The 18,294-nt window shown below is 36.4% G+C and overlaps 1 protein-coding gene and 2 long non-coding RNA genes across 3 annotated transcripts in view; all 3 read left to right on the forward strand.

The window, feature by feature from the left end:
• wdr18 (WD repeat domain 18) overlaps positions 1-18,294 on the forward strand; it is a 92,138-nt gene that overhangs the window by 53,119 nt on the left and 20,725 nt on the right. The gene's annotated exons all lie outside the window — the stretch shown is intronic.
• LOC309488561 lies at positions 238-1,770 on the forward strand. The gene is made up of 2 exons (XR_014202185.1): positions 238-724; positions 790-1,770. It is a non-coding gene; the product is annotated as an uncharacterized lncRNA (long non-coding RNA).
• Positions 9,724-18,294, forward strand: part of LOC309488560 — a 10,577-nt gene continuing 2,006 nt past the window's right edge. The window contains exons 1-2 of the long non-coding RNA XR_014202184.1: positions 9,724-16,559; positions 17,046-18,294. The exon at positions 17,046-18,294 is cut by the window's right edge and continues 2,006 nt beyond it. This is a non-coding gene — a long non-coding RNA (uncharacterized lncRNA). The remainder of the gene's footprint in view (positions 16,560-17,045) is intronic.

Below are 18,294 nucleotides of genomic sequence, written 5' to 3' on the forward strand. Positions count from 1 at the left end.
ATCTGTCATTCAGATATCAACTATTCAGTTCTGACTACTAGTATGTATTCCAAATGTGACTAGTACGTATTTATTAGCTACTAGTACTTATTCATTAGATACTAGTACTTATTCATTAGATACTAGTACTTATTCATTAGATACTAGTACTTATTCATTAGATACTAGTGCCTATTAAATAGATACAAGTACTTATTAATTAGCTACTAGTACTTATTCAATAGATACTAGTACCTATTTATTAGATACTAGTATTTATTCCAAATGTTTCTAGTAAGATTTTAAATTTTACTATTAAGATTTTTAATTGAACTCTACAGTGGTCATTCTACCTAGTCATAACGTAAGACGAGTAAAAAAAAAAACAGTTGTGACTTGTAAGATAAGATATGTTACAGTTACAATTAAAACATATACTAGTGTCTAATAAATAATACTAAATAAAAATACTAGTCAATATTGGAATAATTACTAGTCATAAATTATTAGATGATATCAAAACAGAATAGCTACTAGTATCTGTTAATTTGCAGATATCTTCAACCTCATTAAGGAACTAGTAAGAAAATATCAAGAGATTTCTTCTTTTAACAGATCATTACATAAACATGAGTATACTCTCAACCATCCAATCAGAGTTCATATGGTAATGCTGGCTAAACTAAGGCTATAGAAGATTGATTTTTCGTAAGTAACTGGCTTTGTTGGTTTATCTAGCTAATTGGTTAGCATGAACACAAGGAAAGATATATGTTTAATATAACATTTATTGTTTTGAATGTACAGTAGGCTATAATAAAGACTTAACTGCCAATAATAAAATTCAAACAACAGTTAAGGAGATCCAAAAACCGGTTCATACCCACCAGCCAAACAACCACAATACCCAGAGATTGGGATTTTTGGTGAGCATTCACAATTCCTTAATCAAAAATTCTGAATATTAATCTGCGTCTGAGAATGAGAGTCATGTCAAAATAAGAGTATATATGCACTATATTACATATGCCTATTAATTATATATTTTTTACTCTAATACCATTAAAAAGGTAGGCTATAATATAATTATATTGTTATTATACAAACGGCCTTCTGCAATTCAGTCTGTTTCCTGTGTCATCTCTCTTTGATATGTTGTTGGTTCATTAATATTCAACATATTATTTGCATACTGATTATTTAAATAGTACTAGTATCTATTAAGGTAAGGATATATTTGATCTAAAATGTTACTAGTAACTAAAAAATAAGCACTAGTTCTATTTTTTCTTAACAAGTTTGGTATAATTAAATACTAGTAAATTATCTTAATCTTTAAAAAGGTACTAGTACCTAAAGAATAAGCACTAGTATCTACCGAATGAGTACTAGTACTTAATGGAATAGTTACTAGTATCTAAAAAATAAGTACTAGCATGAAAATCGATACTAGTAGGTTTTAAGGATTAAATGTTAAAACGGCTTGCCATATTCTGCAGTGATAGTGACACAGCATGCTCTGTTGTGGTTCTGATCCGTGAATACGTTCTGTCAGCACCGCTCGGGTTTGACAGTAGTTCACCCTCCACAGAAAACAAAACAACCGCATGGGTTTCCTGAGTTAGATTTTTCTCTCTTCTTTCTCAGTTATGGAAACAGTGCAAAAAATGGAATATGGAAGAATTCTAGGACACTTGTGTAACCAATTGAGGCGATTTTTAAAATTCAACTTGAATTCACAATTTGATCCTGCTAACTTTCTTAACTCTTGTATTATTGTTCACAGTTCACCAGTGCACATTATTTATTCCAAATGAAAAACAAACTTCTTTCCCTAAGATGATGTTTCTTATTAGCTGATATTTGGCTAATGCCCGGTAGACCAGTGTTTCCCAACGCTGTTCCTGGAGACGCTACACATTTTCGATCTCTTCCTAATCAATCACACCTGATTCATCAGCCTGTTAGCAGAGACCAGAAATAGATAGGTCAGATAAGGGAGACATACAAAATGTGCACTGTTGGTAAGCCTCCAGGAAATAGGCATTTAGGCTTTTTTAATAGGTCAGTGACATATAAAAGTATTCAAGATTAATGAAAAGACATTTTTCTTTTCTCTTTGATTTCATTATGATATCAGGACAGTTGTATCACCCTGACTTTGATTTTATGCCCCCAAAACGTCAGTTATTTTTTAATTCAGAACAAGATATTCACCATAGAACAGGTGTATTAATTGTATGTGTGAATTTCCTTATATATATACATATATATGTATATGCATATGTATATGTATATGTATATATATGTATATCAGGGAACTACACTGTGACCAAAATGGTCGCATATGCGACCTTTTGAAATGCCATAGCGACCAAATTTTTTAATGGGTCGCAAATGTATCACTGATTATTTTTGTACATGTTTTAGGCAATATTCTATGATTTACTATGAGCATTTATTAAAACAGAAATGTGTATTTTAAGAATACGTTTTATAACGTGCTCTGAGCATTCAACACATCAAGTTGGCTTCAGCCACGCGACCGTTACTTAGATTAAAACGTACCATTGTATCTGTTGCGCTCTCTCTCTCTCTCTCTCTCTCTCTCTCTCTCTCTCTCTCTCACACAAATACGGATGCGCGCGCACACAGAGAGAGAAGATAATTGTAAAATGAAAATTGATGGGCTATAGTTTAAATTTTGTTCTTGCTTGTTTGTTTTTTCTGTCAAAATGTCGGAAAGCATTTTGTATTATCCATCCGTCTTTTTAAAATTCGTTAAATGACGGACGTTTTACAACACAGCCCTTGTTATATGTCGCATTCGTCTAACTTAGCCTACTTGATATTATTTTTAGAATAAGTGATTCGTTATGCTATTATTGGACTCCTGTCTATTCATTGTCAACTGTTTTCTATAAATATGTTTGTACTGGCTAACATTTATGCAGCTAATGCGTGTCCTGTTTAAAATGTGCAATGTTCAAATGCAAAGACAGCACGTCACAAATAGAAGCCCTTTTCCCTGTGCTATTTAGTATCATATTTGGTTATTGGAATAATAAATTAAGTAGCCTATCTTTATTGTACACCTGTTTTTTGTTTTGTTTTGTTTTTACGGTTTTCTAGGGGTTTCTTAATTTTAGACAAGTTGACCAGCACACATTATATGCAATGCAATATAATGCATGTGTGTCCTATGTGTGACATATTTTGCACACAGGTAAAGGTGCCCAACATGTAACAGGTGCTCTAAAGTAAAAAAGAAAAAAAGAAAACATGTTTTGGAAAATATCTCTTTATTTGATTATCAGTAAATTTGTTTTCTATACAGAGATATCGATATCGGTATCGGCCATAACAGCAATATTAATATTGGTTATTATCGGTATCGGCCACAATTTTCACATCGGTGCATCACTACTTAAGAGTTCAGGAGTCTGCCCATCTGTGCCAACCATAGCATGTTGAAATCCATTTTGCACTTTATTGTGTACTGTATTTTCTATTGCAGTAAATCTATCCCAACCAATGTTAAAGAAAACAAAAACAAGAAGGCATGTGGTTTAAAAGATGGCAAGTAAAATAAAAAGCACATCTGTATGCAATACAGTTTCATTATTGTTCATTATTATCCAGAGCGGCTTACTATAAATAATTTGTGCGACCAAATCATGTTTTGCGCCAGTAACTGAAAAAGTTAGTAGCGCAAGTGCCACCAGTGGAAAAGGTTAGTGTAGTTCCCTGGTATATATACATTATATATATATATATATATCTATATATATAGACACACACACACACACACATATATATATAGGGTTATATATATATATAATGAAGAAATATGGACAAAAATATGCATGTCATTTAACCTTATGCTCCTTATTCAATGTTTTAAGACACCAAAAATTGGGCACTGGCAAAACAAACAGAAGTCCCGCTCTACGGTTGTTTTTATTACACAGCTTAATACCCAGGTCACTAAGAAACATCATTTTACGAAAAGTAAAATGTGTTGCAAAAGCTATTTCATGTTGATTTAAATTCTTTTATTTCCCTTTAAATTATTTTTTTTACTTAAATAACTGAATAACTGTGTGAATCTGTATTGCTGATACTATATCAATAACAACCCTTCAGTACTCCAAACATCCTTCAGCCTTTGAATGAGTCAGTGTGAAGACCTTGGCAGTTCTGATGGACTACTGAATTCTCTCTCATTTTTCTCCCGTGAGGTAAAATCACTAATTAGCTCGCTTCACTCTTTCAACATACAGATGAGCTTTGGTCATCCTGGGTTACGTGCAGGAGGATGAAAGAATTTTTCCATTAATTTCATTCCGGGAGACTCCAGAGAAACTAACATTGCCAGATTACATTGCATGGCCACCAGTCCTCAACACGTTGTGTTATTTCCAGTAGTGATGCACCGATCATGATTTTTCATGGACTATTCTGATACCGGTGTTAAGCAAATGTATTTGTGTTTTATTTGCTCTATAACAAGCAAACTGGCCTTAAACCAAAAAGAAAAAAAATCCGTATTCTGTAGCCATTTGAAATTAGAGAAAATCACTGCATTTTAATCACGATCGAAACAAATAGCGAACAGCATTCGAGCATTGCGAACATTGAGCTTGCTGTGCCTGGTAAAGTATTTTCTCTGTTGCCATCTGTGTTTTCTTCTCTGCGTCGATCTTCAGGGTGTCCAGTCTCTGGCCTGTGTTAATGTCCTGTTTACAGACGTAATATTCCACACAAATGGCATTTATGTGCAAGTCTAGAATAGAGATCGGCCTAAATAAAACTAAAAACCAAGAGTTTCTGATTTATGGCGGGTGCATCTCTAATTTCCACTATTGATATTGAGCTGTTTTTGAACACAATTGTTTCATGCTCTGTGCTTTTCTTTACTTGATAACTTATTTTGGTTGAAGGAAAAAATCTATCGCTGGAACTCTAAGGTAATTTTTCAAATGTAGAGGTGAAGGGCAAGCGGTATTGCAGTGAGAAAAATCAAGCTGATGAATTAGTTTTCATTCTAGCCATTGTTGCCCTGGTGGTCAATGAGGGCTAAAGGACCACAGATGTCAGATCCCTTTGAGCAGGCTAGAGCATTTTAAAGGCAATTAAGTTCTCTTGAAATGGACAAATTAGCACCAAATTATTGTGATAACCCTTAGCCTCTAGTTCATTATCTGTCCTCTCAACTTAGAGAAAAAGAGAGAGAGAGCGAGGGAATTGCACTGTGGGGTTACAGCAGATTTTGTTCATATATTCTCAGATTGATGCAGGCTAAATTACCCCGTTGACTTTGAGGGCCTTTGATCAAATACCTGCTGTAATTAAACAGCTCTGAGAGGTTTAAAGGTTTTAGTTAATAACCAATGTGCTATGTGTCAGACTGACTCTCAGATTCCGAGACTTTTGTGTGGCTAAAAAAAGCTTTTCACTGAGAAATAGACTATCTTTTGGTGGTTCAAGGGTTTTGTGCATTTTGTTATTAATCTACCCAAATCCTAACTTGGGGTGGGCCATGATGGTCGTCTAATCGAGGAGTTGTCCAATCTAGAAGTTCTAGTAGTGAGTAGTCCGATCTAGCTGTTGTTGAACAGTGTCTTGTCTAAGCATCTCCCATTGGAATCCAGCAACAGTTTTAATGGTGCATTCATCCTTACCAGATAGCACCATTTATCAGTTAACCTTATATATATTTGTACTAATGTGTATAAATTTGAAACACTTAATTGGTGAAATTTGCACCACATATCAGTAAAAAAAAGGCAAAATATCTGCTATTGTGCAGTGATTTGAAGCACTGTTTTTGGTGGCACCAAGTATTTAAGAAACGATAACCAGTTATGCAGAATAGTTGTAATATCACAAAAAATGTCGATTATCATCTCTTTGCTAATGTGTATGAATTTGAAACATTGTTTTAGCACCATGTATGGGTAAACCCAATATTTAAGAACCAACCGAAAATTTAAGCGTAAATACTGATAACAGATTATGCTAAAAAAAATAATAATATCGGTAACAAAGTCGACAAATCGATTATCGTCTACCTCTGCTTTGTACTAATGTGATGCACACTTTAAATGGCATAATTAATGGGCAAACTTAATATTTAAGAACCTTTAACAATTACGAGGAATAATGGTATTATAGATTTAAAAGATGCCACCATTCAGCATAAGAACAGTGTAAGAAATGAGAAGTGTTCATATCTGTAATAAAAAAAAAAATGTAGGTCAAACCAGTTACATTTTAGTCTTACACGTCATGACTCTTTATTTGAGTTTGTGACAGAAATCCACTCTCCTGGGTCGGTTAGCATCCAGGACAGGGTCCAAGCATGTCGACTGAACTTCACAAGGAGACGAGTCACGAAATGGGTGCTGTGTACTCGCAGTAGCTGGACGAGGGGCAATGAATCTCTCCTCAAGGCTCTTGATCATGGAGGCAATTAAACCCAGTTTCACGCCTCATCCCTAGACGCAGATGATACCCCACTCCTCCTTTTATCTGTCTTCATTAAAGCCAGCAGGCGGCATGTCAAACGACAGAACGAAAAGAGAGCGACCCAAACAAACGCCTTAGCCAAAACTGCTAGAACTGAAGTTCAGACATTTCATGTTCAGAAGGCTGAAGGGCATAATTGTTCAGTTTACTTTATCAAAAATGGAAAAAGATTTTTTTTTTAATTCGTAACATGTAGGAATGTTTTATTTTTCATTAAGTCTTTATTCTTGACCTTACTTTTGTGAATGTGGGATGTTATAGTGGTTAAGGCGCAGGAGGTTATTGACCGTTCGCAAAGACCCGCCCCTTTTAGTTACTGTTGCTATGTCTGACAAGCGACGCCGCTCTCGCGCCACACCATGTTCTCACTCAGTGAAAAATACATTGCGGAGCAGAGAGGACACTGACAACACGCTGACAGACCAGGTTACTTTTTATATGAAACAAAGTCTCACCTTTCGAATTTGGTCATTTTTTTAAAAGAAATTTAAACAATAAATACAGTTTTTGTGGCTCTTTAATGTGTCTGACAGATCGCTGTAGAGCCTCTTAAAGCTGCTCGTGAATCTTCTAGTTAATTTAGTTAATTCCTTCTAGTTAATAGCATCAAATAAACATGAAAGATTCATAAGAAGGAATGTTGTTTTAACCACGGAAAGACATCACATCAGTACACTGCTTTGTCTGACAAAAATGGCGGATGGTGGATTATGATTGGTCAGATCGCCTGTCAATCAAACTCCCTGCGAAGGGTCAATTGAAAGGGCTGCTGGTTCGATACCTGCAAGGAGCGAGCCATGAGGCTCAATGTTGTGCCATTGAGAAAGACACTTATCTGAGGTTGCTTCATGGGGGTTTTCCCTGTAATAAGTTATTGGGAACGTTCTATTGTGATAAGTTGCTTCAACGGATTCCACTGGCCCTGGTTGTTTGATAGTGAGACAGGGATAGTTTGGTTTGGCACCCAAAGTCCATTAACTGACTGTCTGATGCATATTGCTGAATACACTCTGGCTAGACCATGATTGGTTGATTTTACATAATTCTTGAGAGTAAGAGTGCACAGGGCTTTTTTTCAGTCCTCCATGAAACAATATTGTGTTTGCAAGCTACCATGTCGAGTCAAATAATTATTGGATTTGCCAAGCTTTTGCATGCTTACTGGCTTCAAGGAGTTTTGATTTCTTGAAGAAGGCTACGACATTTAATCGCTCACTTGCTGTTAAGTTTTGCTGTTTTGCATAATGGAAACACTCACATTACTTTGATATTCTATCACTTACAGATGAGAATATTACAGCAAAATTGAGTGTCCTGCTGATAAATTGCTCTCAACCTCATTAAAAAGTGCTTGCAATCTGTCTAACAACTTGACAACAATTCTAGCAAATGAAACTTTTTGCTTATGACTTCATTTGAAGTATTTAGTGTTCTTATGCATTGGACAACTTGGGTAGTACACTTTTTTTTTCTTTTTTTTTTTTTTTTTGGTCAACTCACTATCTGTTTTTCCTACCTACCGTTCAAAAGTTTGTTTTTGACTTTATGTCAGTTAATACAATAACTAACATGAACGAACAATGAGCAATACATTTGTTCAAGACAGTATCATTAATCTTTTTTTTTTTGTTTAATTAATGTTAACTTAATGTTTATTAAAATGCAAAAGTTCATGCTAGCTCAGGTCCATTAAATATTATTAATAGATAAAACGTTTTGATTTTAATAATGTAGCAGTAAATATTAAAATAAACTAAGATGAATAAATGCTTTCGAAGTATTTTTCATTGTTAGTTCATAATGTTTGTTGTATGTATGTATTTATTGTTAACAAATGGAACCTTATTGTCTTACCATTTTTTTAATTCATACTTTTATTCAACAATAGTTCATTAATTTGATCAAAAGTGATAGTGAAGACAGTTAGACTAAAATTTCTATTTCAAATAAATGCTGCTTTCTATTCCTCAAAGAATCCTTAAAAAAAAAAAAAGTGTTATGGTTTTCACAAACATTAAGCAGCACAACTGTTTCCAACATTGATAATAAAAATAAATGTCACTTGAGCACTAAATCAGCATATTAGAGACTGGGGTAATGACTGCTAAACAAATCAGCTTTGCTGTATATATTTACAATATATTAAAATATAATTGAGTTATTTTAAATTGTATTTTGCAATATTACTGTTTTACTCAAACAGTAGAGTGATATTACTGTTATATTACTGCAATATTACTTTTAGCTCAAACAGTAGAGCGTTGGCGCTTGCAACGCCAAGGTCATGGGTTTGATTCCCAGGGAAAGCAACTGATAAATGTAAATGTGTGCCTTGAAATGCAATGTAAGTCACTTTGGATAAAAGCGTCTGCCAAATGCATAAATGTAAATGTACTGTTTTGATCAAATAAATGCCTCCTTGGTGAACATAAGAGACTTCTTTCAAAAACATTAAAAAAAAACTTCAACCACTAATTTTTTAACTGTAATCGAAGTGGTGATTTTTACTATCATAAAATGACAAACAACCATAGATTTTAACTAGATTGAAATGCTACGCAGGGACTCAAATCACTGCAGTTTTATGAGAGAGAGGACAGTTTTGGAGACTGTCTTTGATTAGTTTGCTTGACAAACATCATGTGTTGCATACAAACATCATGTGAATTTAGTGTTTTGTCATACTACACCACTTTGTTGTAAATAGTAGCTAGAAAAAACTATTTTGAAATGTCACACGAAAGTTAAGTTTTATTTAGTTACTCCCCGGGCATCGATTGATTAGTTCAAAAGTTGTTGTGACATGCAGAAGAGGTCAGTTTTTTTGACCCCTGTGTTAATTACACAGCACTAGCAATTAGCTACTACTCATCTAATCTCTTAATCCCATCTGACCCAAACACCAGAGCACTCTGGAAGAAAAGAGGGTTTAGACGGCTAAAAACCAACTGGAGATGTCAGAACAGCTCCATTCCCATCCCGTCTCCTGCTCTCTGGCCGTCTTCCTGCCACTGGATTATCAAATTTATTAGACATGGCCTCAAATTGAGTTCATGTTTCCTGACCTGCTGATATTTTTCTAGTTTGTATGAATGTATATGTATGTATACATATATATGACTCACGCTGCCGCTTGAACTGAGAAGCTACAGTGATCTGTCACGTCACGTGTCAAATTTTGATAAAATGGACAGATTTTGAGAGAATTTTTTTTAACTGTTAATGCTTTGTCATGTTAACTTTGACAGCCCTACATTCAATACAAGAGAGATTTTCTTCACACACAGTATGAGTTGCAGTCTGACACGTTTTTCCTACTCTCTTTTGATTGACAGAATATAATCTGCCCTGATCATCGTTTTTTAAAGTGAAAATAATAGCTTTTATCTTATTTTTACTGAGATCTTTTAGTCTATTCAGTTTTCAGTTGAAACAAAACTTCACTAGACATTCCTGCCATTAGCATGCCTCCCATCCAGTAATCGCAATAAGCTTTGTGCTTTGTTACTTTTATGGGGGGTGCTGGATGGCAGAGGCAAATACACATAAATTGCACAGATATCAACATAAATAAACACATATTATTCAATAAAAATAAACATGAATTAGACTTATGGCATATTTTTTATGAATGAAAGGCCAGTATCTCCGATAATAATACAGATACTGATGACTCAATGAAATAACAGTTCATCGACACTTGAAATAACAAATTAATATTTATAAGGCTTAAAAAAATAACAACTTTTAATTTAAGTGAACTTAAAAACAATCCTCACATAAACCCATTATAATAAATGTCATATTTACCTGTGCCCTATCCTACCTAGGTAGGAAATATACAGAAATTGAATAAAATTATCAAACAGTTTGCACTGCATAACTTATATATAGTTAAATTCTTATTAAAGCTACAAAATGTATTAAGTCAAGAGCAGTGAGTGATTTTCTATGTTCCCTTTGTTCTTTGATTAACATTAATGACAGACAGCATTAGTGGCTGCTGACAGAGACATAGATCTCACACGCATCTCATTTTCTAACAACTCTTTGTGTTCATTTGAGACGTTATTTAACAAATTTAAGACTGCTCTTATGAGGATATTTGACAAAATGGACATTTTGGCATAATTGCGTGTGTTATTGTTCATTCAAGCTGAAATAACTTGATTCTGGTGCGCGTCTTTCTGTGCTTATTGTGTAAGTCACAGACAGCTTGTTCTCTTTGTCTAGCCGCGCTTGAATGGTTTAAAAGCATTTGCATGAATAAGAGCGTGATCATATAATGTAACGCTAGCCAACGGATGACAGAAAAAACGGATGCTGCGTTAAATATTTGCCACTGAGTCGTCTACCAGTGATGCTTGATTTAACTTCCTGCGTCTACTACCTGTGCAGACATCAACAGCGCAACTGGGTTGTAGTGTAGGTTGCCAGGTTGAGATCACAAATGGGTTGAAATTCGTATGATGTTTTGATTGTTGATAGGATGCGTTTTATACAATATATGGCAACTGGACAACTTTGGAATAATATATTGATGTGATTTATCAAATAACGAGGTTTGGTCCAAACAAATTACGGGAGAAATAAAACGGGATGGGTGTGAAAAACGGGAGAATCCCGGAAAAAACGGGAGTGTTGACGGGTATGCCGGCCACCCAAACCGGCTTCGTGATAAAGGCCCCTGTTCTCTTTGTGTTTCAGTAAATCTGTCATTTGCCCTGCCAAAGTTTTCACTGGCCCCACCACATAAATAAATCGAATTAAATAGTTATTGTTTTTGTTCTTTTTGAAGGTTATGACAGAAATTTTAGATGCCAGTGACATTTCATTTTTCAGGTACAGACAGTAAATAAAGTAATCACATGTAAAATAACACTGCATAGTCTTCACTGTATAAATTAAATGTAGATTCATCTTTATTAAAGTTACAAAACAGTAAATGATATTTCTTTGTCTTTTGTTGTTTGATTAACATTAAAAACAGACAGAAGCTGAAATATTAGGCTGTTGTCCTTTTAAGAGCGAATGCACGGATCCAATATACTGATACACATGCGTTGTCTTTATTGATTCTTTACATTTACTTGATAACTGACTTTTATTTTTGTTTATTGGGATACTCGCCAAGATGGGCATTTTGAAATTTTTTTTTTTTAATTTTTCAGTTCAAGTGCTAGATGAGTATTTGCATGCTGTCTGAGAGGCAGCTTTCCATGTGTGCGCAAAGAAAAGTTTTCGCAAAGTGCTCAAATACCAAATTGAGTTCTCTTTCAGGTCGTCTTGTGGTTGAATATTTAAATTGGCAATGCTTAAAAACATGCAAAAACTGGCACGAATTGTAAGTGACAATTCCGTCAACTGTCCTTTCCCGAGCGTCGTTCACACTGGCCCTGGGCCATCGGGCAGTCCTTATTGTCGCTTTTTGCTATTCCTTTGGTGCTTTTTCCCTACTTCTAACATGAAATTTTCCATTGGAAAGGGGCTGCTATAGTAATAGAAATGCAGTTTGAAAAGTACCATTAAAATCAGGTTGAGTCCAAAGTAAGAGTACAGAAAAAGCTCAAAGCCTTTGGGAGGGAGACCTTTTAGACATTTTGCAGCATTACAGGCACAAATTTTACATCCATTCCACCTCATTCCCTCTAGGGTGTCATCATGCCAGGAGACTCTGCAGTGAGCTGGCAGAGCGTGCATGTTACCCACCTCCTTGCGCCTCTCCCTGTCACTCCCAAACCCCGCGTTATGTGACCCGGGAAGCCTCCTCACAGGATTTATGACCGCGTGTCGGAGTAGCCTGCACCATTAGTGAAATTCTAGGAGTGGAGCCAGTATCCCGTGAATCAATTGCCATGATTGAGTGGGAGATAATTATCCAGGCCTGATTGGCCACAACAAAGTACAATACTTGCGCCTAAGTACGCAGCACACAAACTACATTTCATGACTCAGTGAAGTTTAATTCGAGATTGAGTTTATTGCTCCAAAACGTAGTGAGCTGCCTTTTAATCCAGCATTCTAACTGACAAAGAAATTAAGTGAACAATGGATCTTGAATTTGGAACAAATTATGCTGCTCAGGTGAAGTTTAGCGTTAGCATGCTGATAATATGATACTGATGCATTGTAAACACACATTGGGTAAAATATTTTTTTAAGTTAGATTTTATGGTAACACTTTGTAGTAAGGTAATTTGTTGACATTAGTTAATGCATTTTAAAACATGAAAAAATTTGCAGTATTTTTTTTACAGCATGTATTAATCTTTGTTAATGTTTGATAGAAATCTCATTGAATTCATTGTTTATGTTAGTTCATAGTGCATTAACTAATGTTAACACAAAGTTTCGATTTTAAATGTAGTATTAGTAAATTAAGAGTTTGGTTCCAAAACGCGATAAACGGCATTAAAAAAAAATTTGTTCCCGCACAAATCAGTATTGTATCTGGTCGGTATTGAAAAGTAATTTATTTTATGTCAAATGCGATATCCGCCGTGTTATTCTGTCATGTTTTCTCCTTTTCTTTACAAACCGCGACAAATGCCAGTCTCCCTTCTCTGCAGAATGCGATACATCCGCTCAACCAATCACAACGCACCATTCCACGCATTGTAAACAGTAAAGGCGGCGCTTTGAATACACCCGGCATCCTAGTTTTCCTTATCTACTTTGTACTTTGTGATCATCAAACAAACAAAAAAATGTTTTTTTGTTTGCATTGATGAACCTGTGGTGGTTTCTGCAGTGGGGAAGAAACGTAAACCATTGAAATCGAATCATTGACGTGAGGAGATTAAGAAGAGGAGGAAAAATGCCGGCTGTTGCTTGTTCTCACACGACAGCATCAAACTTCTGTCACGCTGACACATTGACCCCAGGGGATCTTTTGAAAAACTCTCAATTGTTTTACTCAAAGTCAACGAAAACTGAGCAGGACCAAGCCATTTTACAGCTGATTGCGGTCAAAAAACTTCAGCGGCGACGTCCCAAGGTTGACCACAGCAATATGCAGAAGAATAGTGCAAATCAGTTTTCAATCTTCTTTACAGTTCTATTTTGCACAGTTTTACACAGATATTATAAAAATGCAGTGGATTTATAGTATGCACAAGACAACTCATTCAGTGTGTTAAAAATGAATATGATTTTATTCATTGTTTAAAAATTTAAACATAACTCTGGCATTATTCAACCCATAGCCCTGTTGAGCAAGGTCACTGTGAGCTATTGATAGCTATTCCTTTACGTATCAATAGCTCGTGGTGACCTTGCTCAACAGGGCTATGGGTTGAATAAAATCTTTAAAAAAATCTTTTAGGCCTACAAGTGATATAAAATTGATAAAATATGTGAATCTTTCTTCTTTACAGTGTTCTTAATATAACAAAGTACGTGTTTTTATTAATGCCATTAATGATTTTCTTAATACAGCGTATAGCAGTAGTCAACTAAATGAATGTAACATGGCAAAGATGAATGCACTTTTCGAAGTTGAATGTAAAGGAAATGTCATTTTGGAATTTCTGTGGTCTAATGTGATGTTGTTCATGATGAAATTTTCGTTTATTGTTGTAATTAATTTATAGCATTAACATTATGACCCGTCACTACCCAAATTCATTTTGGGAGCGATGGCTGATTTAATTTATGTATTTTTAGTCCAGTGCCTGTATATAAGATTAGTATTGTTGTGTTTTTTCAACAGTTTAAATATGAAAAATAACTTTTATATTGATTCAGTGGATTATTTGCATTTTGAGGGGGAAAAAAAGAGTCATGGATTTATTGCATTTTGGGGGGGAAAATTATCAGTTTTTATAATAAATCTTCGAAAATCAAAATCTGGATTTAAATTTTTTATGTTATTATAACCCAAAGATGCTATGTGAAAGTTTGCAATAGAAAATAGTGGTTTTCATCTAGCCAGCTTCTTGGTAAAGAAAACACAAATTAATCTAAAACACTAAACACAAAATTTTACTCAAATTAATCAAAATGTATTTATCGTGTTTTGGAACCAAACTCTTCAAATGTTAAAATGAACTAAGATTAATAAATGCTGTAGAAGTATTCTTCATTGTTAGTAAATGGTATTAACTACTGTGAACATATACATTTTTTGTATATTTACCGTAAATTGCTGCAAATTTACCAGATTGACTTTTCCTGTGAATGCACAAATGTGGTTCAGAGACCTTTCTTTGAGTATGCTTTAAAGAGTGCATCTGCTGTGCGATTGAGTTAACCTGGAATTTGAGTGGCCCGCAGTGACACAATTCACTGCTGACTCCAGAGGAGATGGCGGGCGATTTGGGACGTGTCGTAAGCCAAAACCACCTTGACTGCTTATATATACGCTAATGCCACTGTGTTGTCCGTCCGGACCAACTCGTGCTTGCCCTGTATCAATGGTCGAAACCTCTGCAGGGCCAGAAATATTGCCAGAAACTTGAGGCAGTTGATGTCCCACTACAGTCAAGGTCCTGTCCAAAATCCCGATGCTGTTTGACCGTTGCACGCGGCAACCCAGCCAGTCTTTGACACTTCTGTTTTGACAACAACATGCATGGGCACTTGTTCTAGGGGAACCCCTGCCCGTAGAAATGCAAGGTCTGTCCAAGTGCTGAATAAGCCATGACAAATTTGGCTGGATGGCCACACGATGTGTGCCATGATTCATATTCATCAACTTGAGCAACATAACTGCGGCAGAGGATGCCATATACCTCAGAATCCTCTGATTTTTTTTCTCAGTGGAACTATTGTTTTTTCCCTGAATGTCTTCAGGGAGACACGCTGTCATAGCGACTGAATCCATCCAACTCTATTCCAAGAAAAGAGATGCTCTGCATTGGGTAGAGCTTGTCTGAGCACCAGGTCCCTGTGTATACACAACAAATCTTGAGAGTGAGCTAGAGAGATCAGCAAGTTGAGAATGTGAATGGCCACTACCCTTTAACTTGGCATGGGCAGCCTTTGCGACTTCGATTGCAATGTCGTACTCATCCGGGAACTCCACTGGGCGCAGCATGCAAGATGAGAAATGGGAGGTCTGTGGGGATTTACCCGGCGGAAAAGTTCCCATTGTTGCCTTCAGATCGCCCTGAGTGCTAGCCGCCACAGCCTTGTGCATTGCAGAAGGACTGGAACGAGGAGCAGATGCGGTAACTCCTTTTACTAGAAAAGACAGTCACGATCGCAGCATTCCCATGGTCACGTTCTCGCAGTGAGGACATGGACCACCCACAAACGCGACCCCAAACACTTGAGACAAAGATCATGGCCGAGGACGAGAAATATCAAACCACACCCAGAAACACACAGACGGAAAAGTATCTTTTAAAAGACGCTCTCCGTCTTGCTCTTTCAGATCGCTGAAATGCCCTGGGGAAGCTCTCTTTGCACTTAGGCTTGGAGATAGAACACTGTCCTGCGCCGTAACACCAGCAATCTGTAGCGTGGTTTTGGGTTTTGTTTAAAGCTGCAGTCCGTATCTTTTTTGGGTTAAAAATGATCCAAAATAAATTTTTGAGCAAGTACATAACCAGCCAGTGTTCAAAACTATCTGCTTGCCGTAGCTCGATTCAAAACGGTAAGCTTGTAGTAATGTTTTTAATTCAAGTGGTACTGGTGGAGTTCCGCAGGAAATTCGAGCATGTCTTTTGTGTCTTTGTGTCATTGCGTCACATCTGTACACATTAAGAAGGTGTCCCGGCTAGTAGGCTATGAGTATGAGGATGTTGGAGGTGGAGATTTATAGCCTTTTCTCACAGCACTTGATATAATTAAACTTATCAATTTGATGGCGGATCCAGAAAGGTTAAAACGACAATAACCAGTGACAACTAGAGATTCCCCCTTTGTAAAACGCGAAAGACTTCGGACTTCTGAGAAAAAAAAGAGACTGCAACCGGGCCCATGCGAAAACAAGGATAAATATTGGAAGGGCATTAAATGTAGTCACGCAATGCTGATGTTGTTAACATTAACAATTTGAGAACAAAGTATAATTTGCACGGTTTGACATGATATGATAAGTGACCGTTAGATTTAAAGCAGCACTCAGTAGCTTCGGGATTTCTTCGCTGTATTCTCGCTTTTTGCTCGCAGGTTTCTCTCTAGAGCTCCCCCCACAGCTTCGGAATAGATATTTGACAACACTGTTGTAAAAACTCGTTGGTGATTCTCAGACACCAGAGGCTATAGATCAACGACATCAAAACAGACGGGACATTCTTTAAAACGTCTTCTTCATTCGGGTTCGGACAGCGTGAGGGAGCGCAATAATGACAGCATTTTAGCAGATTTCTTTTGGCCGTAAAGCAATTGTTTACATCGTGAGACCTGATATCACGCGAGACTTCCTGACGCGGCGGCCGGCGGCCCGCCGGCTCAAAGTTGCAAGTGCGTATTTTCCGCTCACGGGCACCAGGGGGGTGCGAAACGACCACCATTCAACCCGAAATAAGTAATATAACCATTCCAATGACTCTGAAGCTGTTCAGTTAAGGTAAAAAAAAGTTACTTAGTTCACCTTTAATCGGCGTGATTTACTGCAATGCTTTTTTCCCCTTATTTGGTCAGAACAAAAGTGGATGTTACTTGTTCAGATGACATTTTCCTGTGAAAATTCTTATGTTGGTCATACTTCCAAAAAGTAGAATCTGCGATTGCGAATGACAGTATCCACACCACCAGCGCGGTGATTGACAGCCGCACATTCTCCTCAAAACATTGGATTAATCCGCGCTGTGCCATGCCGAGGCACAACGCACGTAAAGTTGTTAATTCCGCGAATAACTGCAATTGCAGACTTCGAACAGAGATGGCGACAAAGTGGAAAAACTGCGGACTGCAGCTTTAAGTTTCATAAAGTTTCAGTGATCCATGTCTTTTATTTTGTAATTTGCCTCTGATCATGGTTCCTGTCATGTGATTCCCTTTTCCCTCATGTGTTCTTGCCATGTGCTCCCCTGGTGGATGTGTCATGTTGTCATTGGTTGATTTAGTCATGTGGTTTCTCAGTGGATGCATGCCAGCTCCTTTTATACCTGTGTATTCTGGGGATATGCCAATTCCACTCGCCAATTTACATTGGCCTTTTCTCCTAGTATCAGAGGTGATTGGGCCTCCCAAATATGTATTTATCATCTTGTCCACCATCTTGGATTTTTTCTCTTTTATCTATTTTTGTCTGTGAATTCTAAAGCACCATGGATTCTTTACAGGGAAGGAAATCCCAGAATGCACTTAGACAAAGAAAAAACAATCCCAAATAAAATGAGATAAATGTTATAAATGTAATTAAATAATTCATTCAATATAGACATGTATCTGTAAATATATGTTTTAAAATATTTAAAAACTGATTAAATTTGTGGTAAGTGTGCATTTATTCTTATTTGGGACAGAGCTACTTTCTCATGAAAGTTGATGATTATTCATTAGCTATTTGTTCTTCAAATACTTTTTTTTTTGTCTTAGCGGATTGCATTTATTAGCATAACAAAAACAACCTTTGTGCCAGACTGATCGAAGCATATTAGATAGATGTGCATATATGTGCTTAATTTTCATTTCCGCTGTCTCTTATCCCTCTCTTTTCGGTTTCTACCGCACACACAAACAAAAACATCCTGATTTGGATGCATTATTCAGCTCCCTTGTCAAAAAAAACAAAACAAAAAACAGAAATTGGCACATTTATCTTGATTCTTCAGATCTAGCGGCCATAAGCAGTTTTGTGAAGGTTGCATGCTTTTCACTGGTCGCCTTCTG

This window comes from Leuciscus leuciscus (assembly GCF_965113295.1).
Source record: "Leuciscus leuciscus genome assembly, chromosome: 23".
Taxonomy (NCBI): Eukaryota; Metazoa; Chordata; class Actinopteri; order Cypriniformes; family Leuciscidae; genus Leuciscus; species Leuciscus leuciscus.